The sequence below is a fragment of the Stegodyphus dumicola genome, chromosome 2, assembly GCF_044657685.1.
Source record: "Stegodyphus dumicola isolate Sdum_Otavi_A_Nest chromosome 2, ASM4465768v1".
In the NCBI taxonomy this organism is placed as follows: Eukaryota; Metazoa; Arthropoda; class Arachnida; order Araneae; family Eresidae; genus Stegodyphus; species Stegodyphus dumicola.
The window spans coordinates 30,014,341-30,033,667 of NC_140769.1; the positions used below are offsets into that span (position 1 = coordinate 30,014,341).

Sequence of the window (19,327 nt, forward strand, 5' to 3'; positions counted from 1 at the left end):
ACGTTTAAGTTTTTAAAATAAAAGAAAAAAAGAATAAATTCAAATATTTCAGGAAATACATTAAGGGAAAAAAATAAAAGCGTGTGCCGGACATATAAGGGAAATTTAAGCGTTCAGTATTCCGTTCTCTTTAATCCATTAGTAGCTAATCTGCAATATAAATCAATCATAAATATGTATGTTTATCAATAATTAATTATATTTCATGATAGTAATAAAAATAATTCACACACGCAAGTTACGAATGTAAAAAGGGAAATCAATTTACATTTGAAGTAGACGTTGCATCGCCGAATGCAAATAGTCAGCCAAACGTAGCATAAAACGCAATCCCCAAGTCACACCCCAACGCCTTAAAAGGGGGGATGCCAGACCTCTGAATCAGCTATGTTAGACGTGGCGAAAGCATTCGACAGCGCCTGCCATAAAGGGTCTGATCTACAATCTAATCTAGAATGAACTTTAGTCGGGAAACTATACTTCTTCTCAATTCCTTCCTTATCGACCGAGTTTAGTGTTAGTCAAGAAAATGTCTATCAGCCTTCAAAAACATCACAGCGGGAGTGCCCGAGGATTCCTGTCTTGCTTCCATCCTCTACCTGTTTTGCATAATCGATTTTCCAAGAGGTAAACTGGATCATATCTCTATGTTAGCTTGTTATACCGACGATACGGCGGTAAGCTGTCAACTCTATCCAACCGAATAACGCCATCTCCAAAATCCAGGATTTTGTTTTAGATATTGAGGACGGGTGCAGAAAATGGAGAATCAGTATAAATGGCTCAAAGCTCCTATTGTTAAGGAGACACAAGATTCGGAATGTAGTATTGAACAACATCTACTTCTTGGGGAAAGTTGTAAACCGTGTAAATAATGTAAGTTATCTAAGGTTCACATGGACTTGTCATACTAAGCACGTGATAGGAAAAGTCTACGGTATCACCAAACAACTTTCTGAGCTCCTTGTAAAATACTCTGAACTGTCTCTCAACAAAAGAGAAAAATGTATCTACGAATTATAAGGCCAATTATATCACACACATGGATCACATGGACTTGTCATACTAAGCACGTGATAGGAAAATTCTACGGTATCACCAAACAACTTTCTGAGCTCTTTGTAAAATACTCTGAACTGTCTCTCAACAAAAGAGAAAGATGTATCTACGAATTATAAGGCCAATTATATGCTACGCATTTGCAGCCCGAGCGCTAGGCTGAAAGGCAGAGTTCTAAAAATTTCAGATAGTACGGAACAAGATTCTGAGAAGATTTGTAAATGCACATTACCTGATTAGAAACTTGGTTTGAAATTCGATTCCACGTTTGACCATATTTATAAATAAGCGTTTCTTCAAAACTGGACTTTTCTGAAACTGAAGCGTTTCTTCAAAACTGGAGCGGACTTCAAACTGGATTGAAATTTGTGATGCTGCAAAATTTTCAGAAGTTCTTTGTTACCAAATCATTCCAGATGATAATTTAATCAGACCATTTTCGCTACTCACATGCTTAGAAATCACAACTTCTTAAACTTGCTTTGATTGCCAACATTTACATGTTTTCTTGGGTGGGATGAATTTCGTCGCTTTCCACCAGAGTGGGACACATTCAGTAAAGGAGACACCGGTTTCACAATTTTTTTTATGAACCGTTCCTGGAGATTCACTTGTTAAGTAATGAAAGTCATGTGCCTTCAGTGGATTCATTTTCTTGTCTAGCTTATTAAGGCCCTTCTGGGGCCACATAAGCAACTTCATGATTCGTATCAGTATCAGAACTACGCGTCAGTTTGAAAGCAGTGATACTTCCGTGTAATTCGAGATAACCAAGCGGAAGGCAAGAGCCGAATACACCATTTGCACGATTGAATGCTTTGGAGGGATATTGCAAGCTGGTGAGGGATAATCCACTATTGATAGAGTGCTGAATGTGCATCGCAGTGTCATCAGTGGGCTGCGAATTGTTATCAAAGGGATCGAAACCTCTGTAGAAGACGTAAACCTGGACACCAGAGGATTACCACAACGGCAGACAATCAATTCCTGTTACTATGTGCCAGACTTTGCAGATCATTAACAACTTGTCATCAAGCTATACAAAGCTTGTCATCAATGGTACGAGCTTTTTGCCCTGTGCCAGGTTAAGAAAATTTTTCAAGAGGTCATCTAATATGACTGTCAGTTAGTGGTCACAAGTCTAAGTTTTTGTATCGCCAGCGCGAATATTCACGTACCACCAACATATTATGCTGTTGTGTTGTTGTGACTTATCTCACTTGTCTGACAGTGATATCAGATGTATTTTTGTGACTTAATCTCACTTGTCTGACAGTGATATCAGAACAAGCCCACGAAATTATTCGTGGAAGTAATACAAGAGTGCGCCTGTCGTTGCCAAGAGCCTTGATCACCACACAAGTGCAGCATATTGTGTGTTCATTGGCTGAATTGTAGCTATATGTTATGTTACTGATTTGCGCTGCAGAGTATTTGTCAATTATTTTTATTTTAAATTCATACAGGAAAAGCCTTAGCATATGAATGTTCTCTATGATTCTGATTGAAGCAATCTTGGTTCCCATAATGCAGTCCCTACCCTGAATTTCCAGTTCTGATGTACCACGCAGACGATAGTGGACTAAAACTTCTGTCCTAAAGGCGTGTTTCCCCCGAGCTTAATTTTCCAGCGCCAAACCAAAAATTTCATCGGTTATCAAAAAATAATTTATATCTCGAAATGTGTTTGGTCTTTAAATTAGTTTTCTTGGAATTTACTCGGGTGTCTTCTGCATAATAAATGTATGAGAAAAACTACATTCGTTTGATTTAAAAACCCTTATTTTAAAATCCCACTACGCCTTATTGTGTAACACTATTTGTACAATTAGTTGTAACGTGACTGAAATAAGATTCTCTAAGATTTTATGATGGTTGACCTTGACTTCAAAATTTCTTAAATCGGAAACCAAGTGTTCTAATTCCACTGTAAAAATAAACAGTTATGAGGGTCAACATTTATAAAGTGGCATGAAATAATAATAACTCATGCAATCAAAATGCTTCGAAGAAAGGTATAATTTATATTTATGTCGTATAATACAATAAACCAGCTATTGCAAACTAGATAAATGTGCATATAGTTTGTATTTGCAGCTCATAGAAATTTAACAGTACAGCAATCGTTTAATCAGACGCTAGAAAACAGCCTTTATTTTCTGCAGCGCCTCTCTAGCGCACGAGTTAGGAAAAACGAAAACTAGCAAATGAATCGTTATTTCGAATTTCGGCGGATTTTTCCATGGGCATAACTTTTCCCCTTATCCTCAAGTAAATTTCCCTATGTTACTTTTTATTAATTTCGTCATATAATGTTTGTGTTTTAATTAAATTTATTTTTTAATTGTACAAAGTTTATTTTTAAATTTTAATTTTAATCATTTACTTTAAATTTTCAACTAACTTTGTTAAAACAATGCTACACTAATAAGAAAACACCTAAGTTAGGTATTTCTCAAAATGTAAATCAATGGTAAGTTTTGTATAATATAGATTTTAATTCATTACTTAGAATTCTATAACTGTCAAGTAATCAAACACCCTAAAAAGAAAAAACATTTTATTAAATTCACAGTAAAATCCTAAGTACAAGGTAAGGCCCTGGCGCGATTTTGAAAGTGGTCACCAACCCCAAAATGACTCGTTTAAGTGAAAAACAAAACTAAGTTTAATCCTTGTCTACGGTATGCACGAGATTTGGTGACTTTTGGTGACATTCGGGAGGCGATATAAATTACATTCTCTATCAGTGGTTTTCGCGAGATGTGGTAGGTTATTGCTTTTTTTGTTGAGTTTATAGCCATATTACATTCGTGAGCATGACTGATTTACTTTTAGGCATTTATAGTTATTGTTTTTGTTGAGTTTATAGCCATATTACATTCGTGAGCATGACTGATTTACTTTTAGGCATTTATAGTTATTGTTTTTGTTGAGTTTATAGCCATATTACATTCGTGAGCATGACTGATTTACTTTTAGGCATTTATAGTTATTGTTTTTGTTGAGTTTATAGCCATATTACATTCGTGAGCATGACTGATTTACTTTTAGGCATTTATAGTTATTGTTTTTGTTGAGTTTATAGCCATATTACATTCGTGAGCATGACTGATTTACTTTTAGGCATTTATAGTTATTGTTTTTGTTGAGTTTATAGCCATATTACATTCGTGAGCATGACTGATTTACTTTTAGGCATTTATAGTTATTGTTTTTGTTGAGTTTATAGCCATATTACATTCGTGAGCATGGCTGATTTACTTTTAGGCATTTATAGTTATTGTTTTTGTTGAGTTTATAGCCATATTACATTCGTGAGCATGACTGATTTACTTTTAGGCATTTATAGTTATTGTTTTTGTTGAGTTTATAGCCATATTACATTCGTGAGCATGACTGATTTACTTTTAGGCATTTATAGTTATTGTTTTTGTTGAGTTTATAGCCATATTACATTCGTGAGCATGACTGATTTACTTTTAGGCATTTATAGTTATTGTTTTTGTTGAGTTTATAGCCATATTACATTCGTGAGCATGACTGATTTACTTTTAGGCATTTATAGTTATTGTTTTTGTTGAGTTTATAGCCATATTACATTCGTGAGCATGACTGATTTACTTTTAGGCATTTATAGTTATTGTTTTTGTTGAGTTTATAGCCATATTACATTCGTGAGCATGACTGATTTACTTTTAGGCATTTATAGTTATTGTTTTTGTTGAGTTTATAGCCATATTACATTCGTGAGCATGACTGATTTACTTTTAGGCATTTATAGTTATTGTTTTTGTTGAGTTTATAGCCATATTACATTCGTGAGCATGACTGATTTACTTTTAGGCATTTATAGTTATTGTTTTTGTTGAGTTTATAGCCATATTACATTCGTGAGCATGACTGATTTACTTTTAGGCATTTATAGTTATTGTTTTTGTTGAGTTTATAGCCATATTACATTCGTGAGCATGACTGATTTACTTTTAGGCATTTATAGTTATTGTTTTTGTTGAGTTTATAGCCATATTACATTCGTGAGCATGACTGATTTACTTTTAGGCATTTATAGTTATTGTTTTTGTTGAGTTTATAGCCATATTACATTCGTGAGCATGACTGATTTACTTTTAGGCATTTATAGTTATTGTTTTTGTTGATTTTATAGCCATATTACATTCGTGAGCATGACTGATTTACTTTTAGGCATTTATAGTTATTGTTTTTGTTGAGTTTATAGCCATATTACATTCGTGAGCATGACTGATTTACTTTTAGGCATTTATAGTTATTGTTTTTGTTGAGTTTATAGCCATATTACATTCGTGAGCATGACTGATTTACTTTTAGGCATTTATAGTTATTGTTTTTGTTGAGTTTATAGCCATATTACATTCGTGAGCATGGCTGATTTACTTTTAGGCATTTATAGTTATTGTTTTTGTTGAGTTTATAGCCATATTACATTCGTGAGCATGACTGATTTACTTTTAGGCATTTATAGTTATTGTTTTTGTTGAGTTTATAGCCATATTACATTCGTGAGCATGACTGATTTACTTTTAGGCATTTATAGTTATTGTTTTTGTTGAGTTTATAGCCATATTACATTCGTGAGCATGACTGATTTACTTTTAGGCATTTATAGTTATTGTTTTTGTTGAGTTTATAGCCATATTACATTCGTGAGCATGACTGATTTACTTTTAGGCATTTATAGTTATTGTTTTTGTTGAGTTTATAGCCATATTACATTCGTGAGCATGACTGATTTACTTTTAGGCATTTATAGTTATTGTTTTTGTTGAGTTTATAGCCATATTACATTCGTGAGCATGACTGATTTACTTTTAGGCATTTATAGTTATTGTTTTTGTTGAGTTTATAGCCATATTACATTCGTGAGCATGACTGATTTACTTTTAGGCATTTATAGTTATTGTTTTTGTTGAGTTTATAGCCATATTACATTCGTGAGCATGACTGATTTACTTTTAGGCATTTATAGTTATTGTTTTTGTTGAGTTTATAGCCATATTACATTCGTGAGCATGACTGATTTACTTTTAGGCATTTATAGTTATTGTTTTTGTTGAGTTTATAGCCATATTACATTCGTGAGCATGACTGATTTACTTTTAGGCATTTATAGTTATTGTTTTTGTTGAGTTTATAGCCATATTACATTCGTGAGCATGACTGATTTACTTTTAGGCATTTATAGTTATTGTTTTTGTTGAGTTTATAGCCATATTACATTCGTTTATAGCCATATTACATTCGTGAGCATGACTGATTTACTTTTAGGCATTTATAGTTATTGTTTTTGTTGAGTTTATAGCCATATTACATTCGTGAGCATGACTGATTTACTTTTAGGCATTTATAGTTATTGTTTTTGTTGAGTTTATAGCCATATTACATTCGTGAGCATGACTGATTTACTTTTAGGCATTTATAGTTATTGTTTTTGTTGAGTTTATAGCCATATTACATTCGTGAGCATGACTGATTTACTTTTAGGCATTTATAGTTATTGTTTTTGTTGAGTTTATAGCCATATTACATTCGTGAGCATGACTGATTTACTTTTAGGCATTTATAGTTATTGTTTTTGTTGAGTTTATAGCCATATTACATTCGTGAGCATGACTGATTTACTTTTAGGCATTTATAGTTATTGTTTTTGTTGAGTTTATAGCCATATTACATTCGTTTATAGCCATATTACATTCGTGAGCATGACTGATTTACTTTTAGGCATTTATAGTTATTGTTTTTAGTCTTGATAGTGGTATTTTGTGTTTATGAGGAAAAGTAAATGCCCCATTTCCGTGTTAGCAACAATCTTCAAGATTTCGCCAGGGCCATACCGTATACTACTATTTTATGATTCGTATACCTACGCGACATGTTTTGAAAATTAATAAAAGGTTTTTATAACGGCTGTTTGCTGTACCGAATATGGATTTTATATACTTTCATGAGTTAGACATTTTGCCCTAGTCATTGTAGGGGAGCTATTACTAAAACGTGCGTCAGTCATATTTCTGTTTTACCAATCATTATTTAAATTCCGTTTTCGAATGCAATGTAGAGATAGGTCCCTCATCTTCATGAGAAAAAATAATAAAACATGATTTTTCTCTTAAAAAGAGATAAGAACAGATGTTTGTTACCATTGGTAATCCTGGGTAACAGTGAGATTTTATAGAAGTTCTCGTGAATTTTCCTATATGTGATGTTAACCAGTTATCTTTAGAAAGGTACGTCTCTTCTTAGGCAGTGCGCTAGGAGGAAGGGCACTCTTGGTCCATACACCAACACCGAATAAACGATGTTTCTAGTCACTGCGAAGAATGTTAAATTTTCCCCAGAATTCGAGTCTGTCTAGATACTGACCTAGCCAGTTTACTGGGATTGCTCTCAGTCGACCCCAAGGGAAATCTCTTTTTAGGCAGCTACATTTATATTATTTATTATTTGCAGTGTTTGATGAAACATATTATCATCTTTAAAATCGACAGCGTGTTGTATAAAATATAAAGCATCTGGAGTGTTGTTTCCTTAATTTTACATATAGCAATTGCTCTATATTTTCTTAGATTTTTTTTTAAACTAGCACGTAGTTTATATGCATTGCTTAGAGTTCTTTTATTTCAGAGATTCTTTAAAAACACCTTAACATAATATATGCGAAGGCAATTCATGATAAAAGCCTTTAAATTCAGATTCCGTTGATATTTACAGAAGTTTTTCTGCTCTCAAAAGGATAATATTTCTCTCTGAGGTCTAATGTTATTGGATTTCGGTTGCACGTGATGTCGCAAAGAAAGATTCGTGACTAGAAACGGCGATTTTGTTCCTGGAAAGTCTTTATTATCTAAATGGAAATACATTTATTTAGAAACGCGGAATCTTTCCTTTTGTCATATAAAACGTATATGAAGATATTAGTTTTCAAGTTTTAGAAATAATGTTTTGATATACGGAAATAAAGAAAAATATTTAAACTTAAAGTCCTTACGTTTTTACCAAGTTATTGGCATTTTATTTTCACAATGCGTTAACCATATATAATGTGAGAATAAATAAGCAATTTACAATGTCTTTTTTAACTTAATGCCTGAACTGCTCAAACGTATTCTGATATTCTATTTCTCAGTTTGCCACTTTTGAAACTGCTGCACCAGAGACAAACTAACGTTTTATAAGCCAAACGTTCGTGAGAAAAAGGAAATAACTAGAAAAAGTCAGATACCTGAAAATGCATTCTAACTCTCTAATTTCATCTTTCACGTAACATTAAACGATTGTTGGATCCTTTAATGGAGTAAAGGATTGTTTCACTTAACATTAAAAGATAATTCCAATCAGCAAGAAGCACAGGATAAATCTCCAAAATAAAGAAAAAATCCTTAAATATCAATTATTCTCACCACGCTTAAACATGAAATGTAATTAAAAAATAACAAGTTTTTTGTAGCCAATTAAATCTTTCACAGCGAATTAAATCCACCTAGCATTATAGAATTTTATAACATTTCTTCAGTTGGACAAAATACTGCATCTGAAATAAAGAAAGAAACGGTGCAATATTTTACAAATTTATCCTCCAGAAAATTAAAATATCAGCCTGAGTTTTAAACATCGTTTAACTGAAAAATTCAACAAAATTTTAAAGAAGTATATCTCAATTATCGTTGCGAAATGCCCAGTTGCGATGAGGTAGCGGCTTTAGGATTGCCAGAAAGAAGCAAGGAAAGGAGTGGCTGCCAAATTTGGCTCGAAATCTTCCATTTGGCGATATGCCATAGACGGAGCGAGAGCATTCTTAGCGTCTTTCTCGAGAATATTCTCCACGGTGAGTTACCTCTATATATACCTGCCTGTCCTGAGACAGTAGTAGTGTAGTAGTGTCTTGAGTTCAGAGAGTAGCTTGAGAACGATCGGCCGAGTCGGGAGCTGCATTTTAATGCTTTGCCGCGAAGCTGTCTTTACCGTTATAGCCTGAAGGCAGTGTTGCTGATTGTTTCAGCGTGTCTACCGTAGTTTTTCGACGACTGTAAATGTGTCTTTGAAACTGTTTTGTATAATACTGGAGAATAAATTGTGGTTTCATTCTTTATAGTTATCATCAATTACACCCAATCCTCGATCCCGTAGAACACTTCATTATGAATAATAGAAGAATTAATATTTCGACATTGTAAACAATTTTTTAATTTTTTTCTTATTGATATTTGCTTCAGGCCAAGTAAAAAGAGGATTAAGGTATGCTCAAACATTTTCTCTCCCTTCTTCCTTATTTCGTTTTAGTAGCCATGCCAACGGTATCGGCAGACCAAGAGAAGTCATCAGTCATTGTCAAATGAAGTGAGTTTAAACGTGTGGTATTTTAAAAAATCAACATAACGGATCCTCTCTAAACGGAATAGGATTTAAAAACCTAGATTATCTAACAGTTTAGTGTGCCCGTTTTACGCAAACTGTGCACACAGTATAAATGATTATCAGTACCTCTTCTTAGCTGAGTTGCATTAGTTTAAACTTTAAACAGTACTTACAGTCCTTCTTAATTAATTAGTCGCTTTTTCTGCTTACAGTGTTAAGTTTTTGATAAAAAGATATTTCATGATAAGAGTAATATTTCAGAATGTATTATTTCGTTTACGATACATGCAGCTGTATTCTGACTGAAATGGTTAAGAAAATAAGTGTTATTTCGTATCATGCGTTTTAGTGGCGTGTTTCAAATTTGGGTTAATTTACTTGCAGCTTGGCAATTATTTTAATGATATTATTATTGATTATAGAATATTTCTCAAATTACAAAGCTTCTGGCAACACGAAAATATTATTTTTGATGTAAAATTTAACCTTGATTATAACGTTAAATGACACTAAAGTATTACTACAGTAGTTGATAATAAATTAAATGAAGATCCAATGTTAACTTTAATACTAATTATTAAATGTAAATTCTTTGACGTCTGGTCATACGATTATAAGGTATTTGTCCTGCCTTCTTGGCCAGCCATCGTGGTGTGGTGGTCTGCACGCTGGGCGCGTATTTCAGAGGTCCGTGGTTCGCTTCAAGGCGAAAGCGTTGCTAATTTTCATCTGCCCGCCCTCAAGATTACCTAATGTCCCTACAGTGGAGCCCGAACTAAAAGGGTATTGGATGATGATTCTCCGCACCAAGAATTTGGCGATTGGGTCCCCTAAAAACTCCAGTCGCCCTTTAAAAGGGGGAGTATATAAGGTATTTCTTCCGCCTTCTTGGCATGCTTTCGTAGTGTGGTGGTCTGCACGATAGGCGCGTATCCCATAGGTCCGTGGTTCGATTTTCGGCGAAGGCGTTGCTAACTTTTCATCTCTCTGGCCTCAAAATAACCTAATGTCTCTACAAGATAATAATAAAAAGTAATTAAATTGAAGAGTTAAAGCAGGGCATATTTAAGCCATTTATTTATTTTATTTGCATTACTTACATTCAACAAGGCGTTTTGATCTCTAGTATCATGAAAAATCGACTTTAAACTGGCTACAATTTAGGGATTATACTTTACGTATTTCGAAAGAATATGATAGAGAGCAGCTTTTTTCAGAGGAAAAATTCTCTTCATTGCTATGATGCAAAATATATATAGATATTTATTTTTTCTTAGATATACTTTTCCTTAGATGCAAAATTAATAAACGGTAATACTATACCAAAGTTGATATAGTTTTTAGTATTTGAAGAATTTTTACAATAGTAAACACGTTTAATAGGTCAAAAGAATGTTTTAAAAAGTTAATATTTTAAATATCTGCAATGTGTTCTTGTAGTACTTTCGAATAAGTTAAAAAAATCACAAAAAAAAAAAAAAAAAAAAAAAAAATTTCACAGTCAAAAACGACAACAATAATTTTCACGTCATTCTTCTGTTTTAGACTGTTACGAAAAACATTTATTGAGTTCTCATATACTGTTTAAATACTATTCAAAAATACTTAGTCTGATTTTATTAAAAAGCACGATTTATTCCTATAAAACTAAATCTTAAGACTTCAGCCCAAGTTAAACAATACTTGGATTTTAATAAACCGCAGTAAAAAGTAAAGTAAGAAATTTTCATACAGTAATACAGAAAAATAATACAGTAAAAAATACAGTAAATAAATACAGTAAGTAAAAAATAGAGTAAGTAAAAAATACAGTAAGTAAAAATACAGTAATAAATAGTAAAATACAGTAAAAAGTAAGAAATTTTCGGAGCAGCTGATTAAATCGCATGAATCTAAATTCAGGGGAAAATCATCTCCACAGCTGAATATCGCTGTTCTTTTTTTATTATTTTCTTTTTCCTTTACGGAAATTATTCAAAAAATTCTTAACCGCAATAAATTTCTTTAAGTTCTCCCATGTTTACAAACTCCCATGTTATCGACCTGAATTAATGTTTTTGGCTGTAGGTGTATTTTTCCAATGAACTTGATTTCCCTAATGTTTTCGTTCTTTTTTATTTCTATGCGTTTGCGTTTGATCAATGCATGGCATAATAATTGCTATATTTAATTCATTTATTTGCTTTCATATTTAAGAAACTAAATAATGAACCATTTAATAGTAAGAATAGTTTTCTTGCTAAAAGAGGCATAACCGAATAAAATTCTTTCGAAATAAGAGATGTAATAATAGAAATAGTATTATAATAGCAAATACAGTGTGACACAAAAAAAAACGGGAACTTTAAAAAAAAAACCAATAAAAATAGAAAAGAATCAAAACTAACAAAAACGTTTTATTGATAACAATTGAACCAATACAAACTGCCTTTTAAGAAACAGTAATCCAAATGATTAGAGGTTGAAACTTACGTCCTGTAGATGGCGACCTCTTGCACTTATGCATTCTTACAATTCTGCTGTTGAGGTTCCCCATTGATTTCTGCAACATCTCAGCTGGAATATCACGAATTTCTTAAATTCTTTGTTTCACCTATTTCAGTACTCTTGGCTGAGTCGTGTAGACCTAATTTTTAAGGTAGCCCTCCCTACCACCACCACTACTCGCACACAAAACAAAGTGACAAACGGAGAAATCTGGTGCTCTTGCAACCACTGCCCGGTCATCCTGTTGGTTTATTTTTATACCAGCTCAAGTTTCTTCAAAGTTTGTAATTCAGGGTTTTAGCGCATGTATCGGGAAAACCCGACCAGAATGCCCTAAGTTGAGAAAATATCAGAATTCTACCTGCACAGCTTCCAAACAATCATTCTTTCTGTAAAACATTTTTATGGCGATAAGCAGGCTGTTGACTGTTCCACTGATCCATGAATACTAAACGGCATGTCTGCTCACAGCTCAAGGTCCCTGTTCCGCAGCGCTGTCAACTGTACATGGCTGCCACTACTCATTTCAGAAGATCCCGTTTTTCTGAGTTAGCCAGTATAAAAATAATAACTATGATAAAGTAGTATTATAATAACTCTACTTAATATTGCTACGAAATATCCAGCTGCGGTAAGATAGCTTCCCCGCAAAGCAGGTTTAGGATTACCAGGAAAGGGCAAAGAAAGATAGAGTTGCCAGATTCGGCGATATGCCATAGACGGAGCGAGAACATTTTAGAACGAATTCTTACCGGTTTACCCCAGAATGTTCTTGAAGGCAGGTCAATAAGTTATATAAACTCTGCTTAAACGCGGAATAGCAGCGCATCATCTAGTGCGTCATGAGTTTATCGTGGAGAGTATCTTCATTACGCTGAGTTCAGTAGCAGCGCTTTGAGTTCCAAGAGCGACCGAATCGAGTCGTGAACTGTACTCTAGTGCTTTGCTGTGAAACTGTCTTTACTGTTATAGCCTGATAGCCTAAAGGCTGTGTTATTAATTGCTTAAGCATGTTTATCATAGTTTTTGTCGAATTTAACCATGCCTTTGGAATTCTCCTGTGTAATACTCACGAATAAATTATGTTTTGATTCTTCAAGTGTTGTCATCAATCACTCCAAATCCACGAACCCGTAGAACGCCACTATATACACTGGTTATCATAAATTAAAGAAAAATCACAAAAATCACGATTACTGAAAAAGTTGCATGTAGAATTTTATGAAACTTACCTATAATATACAACACATAGTAAGGTATCAAATAACATAAAAATAAATTACCAGACAATTATGGTAGTATAGAAATTAGCACATGTATAAAATGAACAAATCGAAGGTGTCGGTTTGCTATAGGAAAAGTACCTTTAGTATGGAATATGGTCGCCTTTATAAGCAATACAGCACATACAGCGATGTGTGATGCTTTCAATTATGCGGTCTATCAGTTCCATAGGAAGTGAGAGCCATTACTCTTGCAAAGCAGTTGCAAGCGCGGCAAGGGTCTAAGGGGGCGGATTGAAAGCAGCTAGACGTCTCTCTAAAGCATCCCAAACGTGCTCGATAGGATTCATGTACGAGGATCGAGCTGGCCACTCCATGCAAATAATTGTTTCCTGTTGAAGATAATCATTTACGATGCGAGCCCTGTGTGGTCTTGCGTTATCGTCCTGTAACAGGAAAGCATCACCTATTGCCCCGGCACATGGGCGCACATAAGCATCAAGAATGTCATCTCTATAAACGGGAGCATTCACGATTTCCGTTGGAAAGACATGGAGGTCTGTGCTAAATCTAAGAATTGCACTCAATTTTAAATTTGCAACCATTTCAAATTACCTTAATAATTTACATAAACTCTAAATTTATATTAAAGATTTAAAATAAATTCGCTGTATAATTTGAAAGCTAGAATTAGCACTATAATAGCTTGAATTCCTTATCTAAACTTAAAGTTGACATAAATATAGCGCATAAGTTAGTAGTTTAATCAATAACCTAAAAGTTTTCACGTTTTCAAACTAAAAATTCCAGTCGTATTCTATTTAGATATTTCGTTTTATTTTTAGAAATTGTGGATTATACTTTCAGTGAACCCATTTTTGGAATGTGTATTTGTACAAGTTAAGAATTACGTCTGAATACATCATGTTATTAGTACTTTGAATAAACTACCGAAACGTGAGCTGTCTTTTTAAGTTAGGATATTTTTCCAAATCATTATTCAGCTGTTTTGATATATTGTGAAATCCGCAGACATTTTCCTCGTAAGAAATGGTAATTATTGTTAAATCACACCTCCACATTTCACAGTCAACAACCATTAATCTTCCAGACGCAGACATTTATGAAAAATATCTTTCTCACTTTATCATTCTGAAGTGTAAAATATGTCATTTTGGAAGGACTGTACCTCTTGACGCATAAATAAGCACTTGACATGAATAATGTTCAAAGAGTAAGTAACTGCGTTAGAACATCTTAGGGAACACATTATTGAAATACAATGACGTCTTAAAGACAGTTTTCGAGCATTATTCCACAATTTAATTCTATATATCTTTCATTACTTTAAAGTTCTCAACAAATACTACAATGGCAATGATTACGGAAGATAAACTTCTAAGAAATGAAAGGCGTTTTCTCCACGCAATCTTAATGCGCAGTGCGTAGGACATAAGTTAAGCAATTCCAAGCAAATTTCTTATAAGACTTGTTTTCAGAGACGTTAGAAAATTTTCCCACATTCTCCTGTGGGGTAATGAAAAGCATTTCTGGCCAGTAATTCGAAAATACCGATTTCAAATTGGAGCAAACGCACAGCCTATTTTTCGTCAAGGTCAACCCCTTTCTTTTAATCTGGTGCTCGAGCTAAATGGTGAATAATAATTCTCAAGAGGCTTAGATTCGTCGACTGAGGACCGTTCAGGCTTTGTTTTAGATGAGACATGCATAAAATTAAAAGCCTTCCTTTCAATGTTCTCTTAAGGTACGATACATGATCTTAAGTACATTGATCCACTAATTAAATACTTTTATGTTCTACTTTTAATAAAGACTTTACAAATATTTGAGCGATTCTTCTGAATGTAATTCTAATCATTTCTGAAAACGTAATTTCTTATTTTATTTTATTAATGAATTTTTTTTAAAAATACTTGACTGTTTTGAGACATTCTCCAAGAGTAGCATATATTTTTCTCTTGTTAACGCAAATAAAATGAGAAACATTATAAGAAATGCTTTATTTAGTTTCTTAATATACATTATAATCAACTGTGTGTTTTAGTATTATTAGACAGACTATCATTCATATTTTCTACATGAACACTATAAAGTATTTCTCTCGCCTTCCTAGCGTGCCTTCGTGGTGTAGTGGTTCTGCACGCTGAGCCGGTATGCCAGAGGTCCGTGGATCGATTCCCGGCGAATGCGATTGCTAATTTTTCATCTTGCCTGCTTTCAAAAAAAAAAAAAAAAAAAAAAAAAAAAAACCTTATGTCTCTACAACACCTTCTCCTGACTGTAACGAACCCCTATCACATTCTGTTGTAAGTAAAAGCTTTAAATAAACAGTAATAACCGGCAGAATTCTGTGTCCTTCAAGGAGATAATTTCAATATGTCTAGGAAGAGAAAATGCGCAATCAACTCTTTTCAGGGGCGAGTTATTCGAATATTTTACCATCGATTACTTTTATTTCTGTTTTATTTATTTGTAATCTTAATTCAGTGCAAAAGCAAAAAAACTGTCTTAAAGTATTATGCAATTCAAGTCGAAAAATATTGCATGCAAAGTTTATAAGGATTCTTATGTTTGAATTAAAAGTAATTTACCAATTTATGGCCCCCTTCATTAAAAGCGCAGATAACTTGAGAATTAAATACTGTATAGCTTCCGAATTTTTAGAAATTAACAATTATTTACAATTACGTATTTCATAGGTTTCATTAGGTATTTTATTTCGGAAAACGAGACATGAGAAATATGCCCTGCTCCTGCCTGTAACACGAAATGTGGGCCTTGCGATTGCTAGCGAGGCGTACTTTCGAATTACACCATGAAAACTGGAGGTGAAAAAATGGGAAAACGCTTCACAAATCATAACGTTTATCAAATGAAATCTCTACAAATTACCAAAGCTCTCATTAACTTAAATGAATCGTTATTTCCAGATTAGATGTACATCTGCGCTTAAATAACAACAGAAGAGGAAAGTTAAAAGCATAAATATGACTATAATAAATTTAAAACTCATAATTACAAATTTAGTATTTGTAGTTTTATGTCTTGCATCATTTTTCCATCGCTATTCGTGGAAGTGAAATGATTAAAACTTAAGATTCAACACAGTCTAAACTGAAAATGATCATTAGCTCCAAAACGCAGCAAAAATCATAAGAATGATTCGACACTTTATTCTATAAGTAAACATTAAACAGCAAATAATTTCATCCTTATCAGACTTTTGTTCTTATCTAAACCACTGACCTTTCCAGTGGTTTCATGGTACATATAGTAACTGTTAAACAAGGAATCGATTATCTATGCCAGCTGACTAGGCAATACATATTTGTGTTTAAAATTTAGCTAATATTTATTACTTTGAAAGCTAACAAAAAAGCAAAAGGAAGGAAATAGAATTATTACTTTATTACCTAGCTAATTTAATCAACATTTATGGTCTTAAAATTACGTAAGATTTACCAAATTAAACAATAGCGCTTGCGGAAAGTCAAATTCTTTGCTCCGAAAACTAATCTTAAGATAACTATTAAACCAGTTTATCCCTCGATGATCAAGTGATGCGTAATCGTCAGTGACGTATAGCAGCAAGTGATTACACCTTACAGCCATTGTCTTATTATTTAAATTCTTCTCTTCATTGTATAATGGTAACTAATTTTATACTGTAGTACTCTTAGCTCATTACACATATTATATCAATAGCCACTAAATCATTTCTTAAACACGTTAGGGATTTATTCGCCTCTATCATTTCAACCACCAAATAATATAAATTGAATACACAAATATGTATAAATGAAGACCCTGTTCCTAAACTGTATTACGTTTACAATGCATAATTGCACAAAGCCGCCCAACCGGAACAGTGGTTAGCGACGCTGACTGCCGTACCGGAGGTCCCGAGCTCGAACCTCGGAAGAAGTACAATACTTCATAGAAGTTTTATTCAGGTAACAAAATGTAATCTATTAATACACGGAAGCACAGCACTTAATTTTATGATAGCAATCTTCATTCTGTTCTGGGTTCATTAGGAATTTCTCCTAGCTGAGTTGCATTTTGTCAACACATTCTTTTCAGCTCATTTTTATTCAGCCCAAAATACGTACATATTCAAGTTTCCGGGATAAAGTGATCTAAGCTAATTGAATGCATTACACAAAAGAAACCTGAATGAAGTAACTGCTTAGAATTTGTTTTAAATTTACACATTTTGTCTCAAAATGTTTCTTCGAGCAATGTCAGTTTTTTGAAGCAATACCTGCAAAGAAAAGAAAATTGTATGAAAGATTAAAAAAGGGATTTTATAAAAATGTATTTTATTTAAAACTCATAGAACAGTTAATGAATTGAAAGAAAAAATAATTTATCATACATTTTCATAGAAAGAAGGGATTAAATAACAAAATTCGTCTACAATTGTATATCACGAATTATGACAGCGTGTGCGGTCTTGGTAAATTTATAAATTTATAAATGATGGCTTAAACTTTGACAATGCAATTCAGTAACTAGATCTGATTGCTTTAGATGCTCGCGTTTTTATTATTCGTTATATAAAATTGTACATGAATTTTGTAAAGAGAATTATTTTAATTCTTGTTCTCTTAAAATTTTTCTTCTTTTAGTTTGATATTTATTTTATGAGTTTTAAATAAGTTTATTTTGTGAACACTTTTTCTTATCGTATATTATTTCAATTTTTATATTCTCGATGGCATATTGCCACTTAATTTATTCGGTTCAAAAACCGTTTTTCAAGAGTGACAAATTACATTTGTTTTTACTTCCATTAATTCTGTTAACTCAAATAGTAGACAAAATCGAATGATTTCTGAAAATTTTCCAGAAACTGAAATAAGAAAAGCATTAAAATTTTCTTACAAACTTCATTTAAAATACCCACCCTCTTCAATTTCATGTATGAATAGTAATCGTTTGTGAGTTTAAGGGCGTTCGTTAAGGAAATATATGTGCGAAAAATAATTTCACTATTAAATTTAAAATTTTAAAAATCCATTAAAATTTTTTCCGATCTATTCGATGGTGCAGTAAAATTCTGATGTTTTCACTTTCTTCGAAATCTGCCGAAAACCATTTAAACATTAAATGAAAAAATCTAAATCTTATTTTAAAATTACCGTTTTACCCCATTCTATTATCATCGACAAACAATGTGTGTATAAAATTTAAAATCGATAGCTTTCTAGAGTCATTAGGTTTTTTTTTTTTTTTTTTTTTTTTTTTTTTTAAGAAAAAAAAAAGAGGAGACGTGAAAATGTAAGAGCGACTGGGGTTAGGGACCCGATCGGGCTCAACTTATAGACTCATTAGCTTTTTTTCTTTTTCTAACCAGGCGATATGAAAAATGCGCAGCGCCTTCGACGGCTCTCGAACCCTGGATTTTTCGTACTCGCATCGAGTGTGCTTCCCATTATGCCAAAAGGGCATCTGGAAACGAGGAAGAAAATCAATTATCCATCTTGTCAGGATATACGTAATATATCGATGACAAAGTTTCGACCATTGGGGAAAACTATAAGTGAACTAAATAGAAGCTTACGAAATAGGAATGTTCGAGTTTTTAAAATGAAAAGAAAACGTATTCCTTTAATGAGTACTTATGTCTTCGGAAATTCCTAGCTAGAACATTAAAGAAATCGCATAATCTCATGTGTTAAAAGTATTCCATTGGGCCCCCCAGTGACCGAGATGTATTGTCGCTGTACAGTGGTAGTTCCGACCTGGGTTCGAGTCCAGATGAATAGGCTGGCTGCATGAGTGTTTTCGTGGCGTCCCCATGTGTAACGTGTATACGAGCCAATTTCCTTAGAAAGTTCTCCACGAAATGCCTTTCGTTAGGCAGATAGCCCTCGCGTGCTTTTCAATAATTCAATAAACAAAACAAAACCAAATGTATTCCAATGACTAATTCATCTGTCCTGTAGCAGACTAATATTAAATTCTGAGTAAAACCGTAAACCTTTCCTGCATTTTGATATATATTAAGTAATAAAGAATTTAGAAATTTTTCAATATAATTAGAAACCTATAGAAATCATAAGAATCTTTTATCGCATGTGTTAAAGTTATTTTTTTAACAAATAGTTTGTTCTATAGCACAGTAATACTCTATTTTG

At 33.0% G+C, this 19,327-nt stretch overlaps 1 protein-coding gene and 1 long non-coding RNA gene across 2 annotated transcripts in view; one reads left to right on the plus strand and one right to left on the minus strand.

Moving 5' to 3' along the window:
- Window positions 1–19,327, plus strand: part of LOC118194750 (uncharacterized) — a 631,198-nt gene that overhangs the window by 114,685 nt on the left and 497,186 nt on the right. The gene's annotated exons all lie outside the window — the stretch shown is intronic.
- Window positions 16,933–19,327, minus strand: part of LOC146998375 (uncharacterized) — a 100,257-nt gene continuing 97,862 nt past the window's right edge. The window contains exon 3 of the long non-coding RNA XR_015039298.1: window positions 16,933–17,448. This is a non-coding gene — a long non-coding RNA (uncharacterized LOC146998375). The remainder of the gene's footprint in view (window positions 17,449–19,327) is intronic.